Genomic DNA, 10,384 nt, shown 5'->3' on the forward strand with positions numbered 1-10,384 from the left:
CATGCATATACTGCACATTGATTCACTTAGGGTACATAGCATAGCTTTGTACTCTTTAATACACCATTTCCCCTCCGCTCCCAGCCTCTGATAATCATTATTCTACTCTCTGCTTCTGTGAGAACCACGTTTTTTTTTAGCTTTCACATATCAATGAGGTCACATGGTATTTGTCTTTCTGTGCCTGGCTTACTTCACTTAACATGATGGTTTCCACTTCCATCAGTGTTGTTGCACACGACAGGATTTTATTTTTTTTTATAGCTAGATAGTATTCCATTGTGTATATATACCACAGTTTTTTAATCAATCATCTGTCAAAAAGCATTTAGGTTGATTTTCTTCTCTTGGCTATTGTGAATAGTGTTGTAATGACTATGGGAGTGCAGGTGTCCCTTTGATTTATTAATTTCATTTCCTTTGGGTTTATACCCAGTAGTGAGATTGCTGGGTCATAACACAGTTCAATTTTTAGTTCTCTGAGGAACCTCTATACTGTTTTCCACAGTGGCTGTACCAATTTCCATTCCCACCAACAATGTAGTAGAGTTCCCTTTTCTCCACATCCTCACCTGTCTTTGTTATATTCTGTCTTTTTGATAATAGCCAGTCTAACTGGAGTAAGGTTGTATCTCATTGTGGTTTTAATTTGCATTTCCCTGATGAGTAGTGATGCTGAGCATTTTTTCATATACTCGTTGGCCATTTGTATGTCTTCTTTTGAGAAATGTCTGGTAAGGCTCATTTTTTAATTGGTTCATTTGTTTTTTGCTGTTAAGTTGTTTGAGCTCCTTATATATTCTGGATATTAACCCCTTAATTGATGTGTACTTTGCAGAAACTTTTTCCCATTCTGTAGTTTGTCTTTTCACTCTGTTGATTATGTCTCTTGCTGTGCAGAAGCATTTTAGTTTGATGTAGTCCTATTTGTCTATTTTTGCTTAAGTTGCCTGTGCCTTTCTAGTCTTGTTAAAAAAAGTGGTGCCTATTCCCATTTCGTGTAGTTTTTTCTCTATCTTTCCTTCTATTAGTTTCATAGTTCTGGGTTTTAAATTTAGGTCTTATTCCTAAATTCCTAACTTTGAGTTGATTTTTGTGTGTGATGAGAGATAGGGGTCTAGTTTCAATCTTCTGTATGTGGATATTGTTTTCTCAGCACCATTTATTGAAGAGATTGTCCTTTCCCCATTGAATACTCTTTGCACCTTTATCAAAATCAATTGACTGTAAATATATGGCTTTATTTCTGGGTGCTCTGTTCCATTCCATTGGTGTGTCTGTTTTTATGTCAGTACAATGCTGTTTTGTTTAATATAACTTTGTAGTATATTTTGAAGTCAGGTAGTGGAATGCCTACAGCTTTGTTCTTTTTGCTCAGGATTGCTTTGGCCATTTGGGGTCTTTTTCATGTTTCTTGTGTCCCTGCATTGATGTCTGTGCATCTGGTGAAACAATTGCCTTTTATAAACTTTCCAGAGTGGCTTCCATAGAGTCTTTCACCCATAGCTGGGTCTTAGTGTGCTGGTTGAAAAGGGTGTGGTGGTTCTGTTATTATGTAGATGCAGTGGTTTAGTCTCTGGGTGGGTTCTTCAGCTGTAATCAATCTTGCCACTAATGGTGGGTGTCTCAGTGACCTAAGCTATAGAAGTTTGTGGCAATAGCAGTGGCATGGATTGTTTAGGTCTTTGGTGGCAAGGGCTTTTGTGGTCCTCCTATCCTCATTTTTCCCACAATGGGGCAACTTTGTCAGGGGGTTACCTCTTGGTGTTAGAGCAACCTACAAGCAACTCCAATGGTACTGGGTTCCAGGCGTAGGTGCTCAGAGCAGCTGTGGATCCAGAATCCTGGACTCAGTGTCTCACAAACCTAGATCTTGGGGCACAGGTCCACTCTCTGTGGCACAGCTGGATCTTGGTTGCCCACAGTGCCATTGTCTGTGGCTTTGAGGTCCCCCTGGGAGCTCAGACTCTGTAAGCCAGGTTATAGCTGTAACTCTGACACTGGGGGGCTGATCATAGCACTGGCTCCACTCAGGGAGAGAAATGTTGCTCTAGAAGTTTGGGCCCAGGGAGCAGAGTACGGCTGCATTTCAGAGACCGGAGTAAATTGGTCTCAGTCATCACTCGATTTCCAGGGTGTAGTGGTGCCTCTTGATGAGGACTGCTGGGATCCTCTTGCTTACTGTTTCTCCTGGTTCCCTGCTGCTCCCGGCTGGGGCATAGGGTGGTAGAGGCTGGGTGTTTCCTCCCATTCTCTATGTGGCTATTCTGAGTTTCTGTGCTCACTAGCATTCCTGTTACTCCGTTGATGTGCTCCAGTGCTCTCCTTTAGTTATTTTTGTTCAAGTGTAGTTGTTTATTAGCCCCTAGAATGGTGGGACTCATAAATATCTCTGTCTCTGTGAGTCCAGGTGCAGTGGCAGCAAGGCAGAATAGCAGAATGAAACTATTATTTGGGCCTTGTGGGGCAGGGAGCAGCACAGTGCTGATTTTACTTGCCAGGGAAAGGGCCATCTCAGTAGCTCAATCTCTAGGGAAGTATTTCAGCTCAGGGATTCAGAGTTCTTCTAGAGTTGTTCAGCCCCTAGGGCAAGGTGTCTCAGCTCAGCTGCTGCTCTGTCTCTCTGGGACTCAAGGTAATGCTTCAGCTCAGTCCTGGAAAGCATGGCTGCTCAGCTTGGCCAAGCAGCTTCTCAGCCAAAACAGCAACTTCCCAGGGGATGGATGCATCCCTTCAGCCCAGTCCAAGGGATAGGGCACAGCCTCAACTGGAAGGGGTAGTGGACTCCCCAGAAAGGAGTGTGTAGCTTTGCAGCTTCAGTTCCCACCTGAGGGGGAGGGGTACTCCTGCAACTGGGAGGAATGGGTGGAGGTGGGGGGGCGTTCCCCTACCACCCAGTCCCTAGGGTAGGGTGTAACAGCTGCTCTCAGTTCAGCTTGGGGAATTAGGTTCAATGGCAGCTTAGTCTGTGGATGTAAGTGTGTCACTTACCCCCAAGCTAAGACACCCTCCAGCAGCAGTTCCAGTTCCAAGATGGCCTAGTACCCATGTGAACCACAGACTCTTCTGAGGCAGCACAACTGTGTGGACTCCCAGCAGCTCCTCTAGCTGGGCTTAGTGCCTGTGAAGATTGCCAAGGTCCCCAGTGATGATGATGGTAGGTAGTCAAGTTCTTAGTGAGGACTGCTGGAGTCCTCTTGCTTACCATTTCCCCACAGGAAGAACTTTCTCCTGGTGCCCTGCTGCTCCTGGCTGGGGGATGGGGTGGTGGAGGCAGGGTGTTTCCTCCCTTTCTCTATGTGGCTATATCTGAGCTTCTGTGCTCAGTAGCATTCCTGTTACTTCTTTGATGTGCTTCAGTGCTTTGGTTATTTCAGTCCAAATGTAGTTATTTATTTGTTGTTTTATCTTTGGGGGAGCCATCTTCCTCCACCCTCTCTCTAAAAACACTTTAAAATGAGGCATCCTGATTTAGAGAGAACGGCACTGAGGTTGAGTGAATACAGGGGCCAGTATTTCATACTGACTCAAAGAATGAGCTTGGGCAAATCACTCTTTCTAACTCCCTGAACCTGGATCTGCCCCAGGGAGCAGGTTCTGCTTCTCTGAGAGGGCTTTCTCCAGCACTGGGGTGGTGGCGGGGTGGGGTGAGCATGGGAGGTGGGAAATCCAGCAGGTCAGCCTTTCAGGCCCTGCCCAGGAACTGTGGTGATCTGCACAGCTCACCGCACCCCGCTTGGCTCCTTGCTGCCTTCCCCCAGAATCACTTTTTAATGACACATAGTAGTCAGCACAAAACCTGAAGTCTCCTGTCCAGATATGTCAAAACCATATGTGAATGGTAATAGAGAATAAAGGAGGTCAGTGGACTTGTAATACAGGAGAATCTATGAGTAACAACAATGAAAAATATTGGCAATAGAGATAACTGAATTTTTGTTTAAATAATAACAATTTATAATTAAAGAGTAATATTTGTTTCTCTACATTCATATCATCCCCAAATAATCAGCAGTGCAAATTCTTTTTGACAAATTAAAGTGTTTGATGCAAGTTTTAAAACTTTTTTTTAAGAAGCTCTACCTGCTTTCTGTCAAAAAGACAATGATCACATCTGTTAGATGTCAGAAATTTTTAAAAGTCCAAAGGAATTAAAATAAGTTGCACAGCATTTACAACCAATAAATGATTAATTGAGAGTTTCTTTTCTATTGAATACATAAAATTATTTTAAACTAATGGCTTTTAATCTAATTAATAATTATCTTCTTAATTCACATTTTGTCCTTAAATCAAGAGATAAAGTATCTTTTAATTTACTGTGTTGTATGGATTATTCATTGTATCAGGTTGATTTTGGCTACAGCAAAAAACAAACCAAAACTCTATAAAAAGAGACTTGAGGGCCGGCCCGTGGCTCACTCGGGAAAGTGTGGTGCTGATAACACCAAGGCCCCGGGTTCGGATCCCATATAGGGACGGCCGGTTAGCTCACTGGCTGAGCGTGGTGCTGACAACACCAAGTCAAGGGTTAAGATCCCCTTACCAGTCATCTTTTAAAAAAAAAAAAAAAGAGACTTGAAAAATAAGAACATATATGATCGATACAACAAAAAACACGGAGGTTGGGTGGTGCCCCCAGATAGGAACCTTTCAACAACATCATCAAGGTCCCAGGTTCCTTCTATGTCTCTGCTCAACCTTTTGCAATGATTGAGTTATCCTCTTAGGCTTTCTCCCCTTTTGATCCAAAAGTAGCTACCATATATCCAGGTGCTACATGCAGATAAAAGACCCAAAATGTCTTTCTTTTCATGCATCATTTTCAAAAATAAGGAAAATATTTTGCAGAAATCTTCAGTGGAGCTCTTCTCATTACTTATTGGCAGAATTAAATCTCATGTACTCTTCTAAGCCAATAAAGGAAAAAAATTGAATTTTTGGAGATAACATTTAAATATTTAGCAACTATTATAACATGGTCACCTAGCAGTTAGAACAAAACATTACTAATCAGAATGGACAAAGATCATCAACGAGTATGTACAAATATTCAAGTGTCTATTATCTGCCTATCTGTATAGCACCAGGAATTACTATTATTGGCTTAGACTGGTGGTTCTTAAATTGTGTTCTCTGAACTAGCAGCTTCATCATCATTTGGGAACTAGTTAAAAGTGGATTTCTCAGGCCCCACCTCAAACCAACTGAATGAGAAAACACTGAGAGTGAAACCTAGCAGTCTGTACCTTAGTAAGTCCATCAGGTGATTACAACACATGCTAAAGTTTGAAAATGACGGGGCGTAGACAAATCATCATCTCTAACCTGAAACACAAAGTCACCAAATAAATACCTGACCTAGATATTTATGAGAGCCAGAAATTATGAAGATATAACTAGTGTTCTATTAGGAAGAACAAAATGGATGGAGGGAACAGATATTGGGTAGGAATCCAACACTGTTTATGCCAAATCCATTTTATCGTTAAAGAACTGAGAAATACAGAAGAGTTATAGAGATAGATCACATAATACACAAATTAAAGTGGAAAATTGATACTACATTGTGGTTAATTATATTGTACTTGCTTTTAAAAATTTGCAGTGAAAATAAGCATAAACATAAAGCGACATAGTTCTTTTTCCTGTGATTATGGTAACCTGGAAAATGATGGAGATATTTCAAATACAGTTGACAAATTATGTAATTCTATTAATAATTATTGAGCACCTACTGATATGCCTGGCTCTATGGTATACACAAATTATCTTGCATTTCTTCTTAATCCAGTTTGAAATATATCTTCAATATAGATGGGAGAGGGCAGACTTATGGTGGGGGAGTTTCTTAATTTCAAGATGATTTGATTTTAAGAGCTCAAGTTTTCTTCTTTGAGAAGAGTTATTGCCTCATCATTGATTGGTTATGGAGTGAAACGACATTGATAGTCTTGGTATAGAATGCTTTAATGTTAATGCATGTAACAAGCAGTATTTTACTAATCTATAATACCTTCAATGGGTTCCATCAACTTTTATGAACTCCCAGGAGCAAGTCACTTGTAATAATGCTTCCAGAGTGAAAACCATTTTCAGATGTTCAGATTTGCACTTCGTTGACATATTCTCTACAGAGATAGGAGGATCACAGTTGTTTTCTTTAAAAGAGATGTAAGTGAAAGAAAAAAAGGCAAACTTTAAAGCTTTCAGGACATCAAACAGAATAATCAGATATTTTATAAAATATATACTGTATCTTGACATGTCAGCCAGTATGTGTTTTCAACAGAAGAAAAAAGATGTGAAAACCCTTGAACAACAATGATTTTCATGCATGCAAACATAAAGGTTAAATTCGGGATTTTAAAAATTCTACTGAAATATTTAAATTAATTTTATCATATTGCTTCTTTTTTTCCAACCCTTCTGACAAACAGACTTTACAGAAAAAGTGAGATATTTTCAAGGTGATGAAACATTATCAATTCATGAGGTATGAATATGCAGTGAAATTTGCAACTAAATGATATTAATAACTTACAATTTTGCAATTATTTATTATGTTTCTTGTTCCCAGCAGGTAACAGTGCTTTGAACGTTTTGAGTTTGTCATGTATCACATAATCTACCAGAAGAAAATGAAAATTTCTGGATATTAAGTATAAAAATCATATTCACTTATATATTTCCCCATCATTTAATCTTATTTTAAGAACTACATGTTTTTGATATAATTTTATTAAATTATTAAATAATAATTAATTATTAAATTGATTTAGTTACTTAAATTATCTAATATTTTAAAAAGTAAGTCTTTCTTTTACCAGAGAAACGCTAGTAATTTTAACTTGCACTTTTGAAGAATATGTGATTTTTCTATTTGCAAAAATATAAGAAATCAGACTTGCAGAATTAATAACAGTGGACTCTACACTCTCCAACCAAACTTCAGAGGCTGCAAGTAAGTGAACACTTTGCTCCTGTTTGCAGAGGCTAAATATATAGAGGATACTCACCAGATACGGAACTCCACTAAATCTGAGGTGATTCATTCTTATTTTGCATACTGCTGAAAAAAGAAAGAAACAATCTGGGATTAAAGTTATAAACTGACATTGATTGTAAGATACATCCTGATTTTAGAGATGTTAAGATGTATGAGTAAGTGGACTCTAGAATGATGAAATCAATTACATCATATATATTTCTCTTACTCTTGGCATTATTTCTGGAAGTGAGGGGGTTTTATACAAATTAAGGGAGTCCACTCTCTGGCCAGTTCAGGGATCCAAACTCTTGGCCTTGGTGTTATATCACCACATTCCAACCAACTGAGCTAACGAGCCAGCCTGGTATCTCATATCTTCAGAAAACTTTTGATTAGAGCAAATATTAAACTTTACAGTATAAATTTTTAACTTGGCTCAATTCATTATTTTATTTTGGTTAAAACCAATACTAACTACTAAAATGTTTTGTGAGTTATCTTAAGGTTCAGGTCTGAAAACACCACAATAACTTATTAACAATTTGGAACATAGGCCTAAATCACAGATCTAAATAAGGAAGATCTTGGTTAATACTTATCAATGGCTCCACATTGCCTACAGAAGAAAAAGCAAACCTTCAGCACTACCCGTAGACAGCTTCAGCCAATCTCTTACCCACCCTATAGCGTTTCATCTGCAGCTCCCCTAGAGACTTTACATCACTACCAAACATGATACAATAATGGCTGATGTCCTCAGCTATTTCATACTACTGTGGTTTCACAGATGAACTTCCTCTTTCTGCAATGTTCTTCCCTGCATGGAAAATTCCTCTTTATTTTTTAAGATCCTCTTCAAGTGGCTCTTCCTCTCTGAAGACTTTTCTAACCTACTCTTTTAGTCAGGATTCTCCAGAGAGACAGAAAGACAGAGAGATAAGAGGGGATTTATTAGAATTGGTTCAGTCAATTATGAAGGCTGAGAAGTCCCAGGACAGTCCATCTGTAAGCTGGAGAACCAGGAAAGCCAGTAGCGTGGTTTAGTCCAAGTCTGAAGGCCTCAGAACCAAGGAAGTAAATGGTGCAACTGTCAGACTGAGGCTGAAGGCCCATGAGCCCAGTGGGCTGCTGGTGTGAGTTTCAGAGTCCAAAACCTAGAGAACCTGGAATTCCAATGTCCAAAGGAAGAGGAAGGCCATCCCAGCTCTGGAAGAGGGAGAGAGCATAAGAATTAGCCCTTCCTCCCCCTTTTTGTTTTATTCAGGGCCCTAGACACTAAGTGGTGCCTGCCCGCATTGAGGGCAGATCTTCCCCACTCAGTCCACTGATGCACGTAACAATCTCCCCTGGAAACACCGTTACAGACATACTTGGGGTAGCAAGTCTTCCTAATCAAGACACCCGTGTTTCTCTTTCAGCAGAAGAGGGATGGGCTCGGTGCCCACTGAAGCACTGAGAAAAATTAATGCAATGATTGAGAATAAATAATGCTTTGTCAGCTGTGTGGGTATTCCTTAATCCAGTCAAGTTGACACCCAAAATTAACCACCACACTGAAAGAAAGTGAGCTGAGATGCCGGCACCGTTCTAGCTTTATTAAAGGAAGGAAATCTGCTAGGCTGTGCTCAAAGTAGCAGGCAGTCCAGGGCTGCCCTGAAAAGGGGACAGCACCAGGTGTGGGGGTGGTAGAGCTTATATAGTGTGCCAAGGGCTGGCTGATACCATCTTGGAGGGCCATTATGCTAATGTGGATTGGGGTGGAGAACAGCCTCCTTGCAGAAGCAAAAGGGGTTTCTGTTTAAGTCAGGAGGCTTCTCATAAAGGGAAGGGGGAGGGGAGAGGAGGAGGTGGGCAGCACCATTTTGTACTTGGGCTTGTCTAAAGTGGCACTGATTATGCTGCAGATCTATTACAAACCTTCCTACAAAAAAGCTAGTCTTTGGCTACCACTGTTTCTAGCACCTATTTTAAAGAATTATTGTATGTGGTATGTTTGTGTGTGTGTGTTTATCTCTGTGGATTTCTTAAGTGGCAGAATTATGTCCTTCATCTCTGTTTCTCCTATAACAATTACTGTGCTATACAAATACATGGTGATGAATAAAAGTTTGTTGAATCAGTAATTATTAAATTAAATGGAATCTATACAAATGTTTGTACTTTGGTCAAACTAGATTCAAATTCCTTTTAGAAAGCTTTATTTCCAGTGTCTTTACTGTGAAAATGATAAGACGTGACCATTGTTTCTTTTCTATTCAGAAAGGGTGATTCTTTTCCATATGAAGAAAGTGAGGTTCTTGGATTTAGTCTTCTTTTTTAAAAGGAAAATTCAATTTTCTGTTTTTGAATCTTCTGTCTTTTATTTAGATAACACATATGGAATGGTAAAGAAATAATATGTTTTCAGTACAAATTTTAAGTGAAGTAAGGAACAGAAAGCTCCCTGAAATGTCTTAACAAATACTCTTTTTTTTACCAGCTAAAAAGAATAACTCCCCAAGATTGCTCTGATTGCATTTGAATCAGTTCAGATTTTCTTTTCTTCTCTCTCTTTTTTTTTTACAGAAATGCAGATAACACAGGAAGCCAGGTAGGAATCTCCATTCAATATTGATCCACACTTGCTGTAACAATGACCATGCTTGGCTTGATTTCCTTCCATTCACCTTAGTTTTAACTTACTATTTATTTTACTTTACTTTATTTTATTTATTTATTTATTTATTTTTTCCCTCTGATCATTCATTTTGAAGTTCTGTACTTTGCTTTCTAGTTTTGGTTGTATTTCTTTCACTAATATTCCTAACCATATATCCTTGGCCACTGTATAAAAACCAACTACCAATTCTTTATCCACAGCAGCTCTCTTCTTACACTCTTTCTCTCCCATAAAGAAAAATAAGACATTGAAAATGCTTTTACTTTTTTATATCCCCATCAACAGATAAAAGTTTGGGAAGTTCCTTATTTCTTCTTCTACCCCCTCCCATTCAGCAGGTTTTGCTGTTATGGTTTAGAACTTTTAGTTCCTTACATCAATTTGTATCTTCTATTTTAAAAAACCATGACTAGGACTGATTACACATTATAATCACCATATCCTTACCCACCATTCACTCCTGCTTTTTTTCTCCTCTCCTTCTCTTTGAGATCACTGATCTGATTCATCTATTGTCTACTAAGAGTTTTGCTTTAATATTCCACTCTAAATTGACTACAATATATCTAATGAAGCAAACATATTCTCTGATATTTCATTGCCAGGTAAAGCTATCTTACCTGGGTAGAAATTCTTGTGTTGAAGTCTATTTCTCTTGAGTCTATATTATGTTCTCTTATAATATCTAGGGTCACTGATGAAAAATCATTTTTTCCTTTGTATATAACTTCAGC

The sequence above is a fragment of the Galeopterus variegatus genome, unplaced genomic scaffold (assembly GCF_000696425.1).
Source record: "Galeopterus variegatus unplaced genomic scaffold, G_variegatus-3.0.2 Scaffold1196, whole genome shotgun sequence".
Classification (NCBI taxonomy): Eukaryota; Metazoa; Chordata; class Mammalia; order Dermoptera; family Cynocephalidae; genus Galeopterus; species Galeopterus variegatus.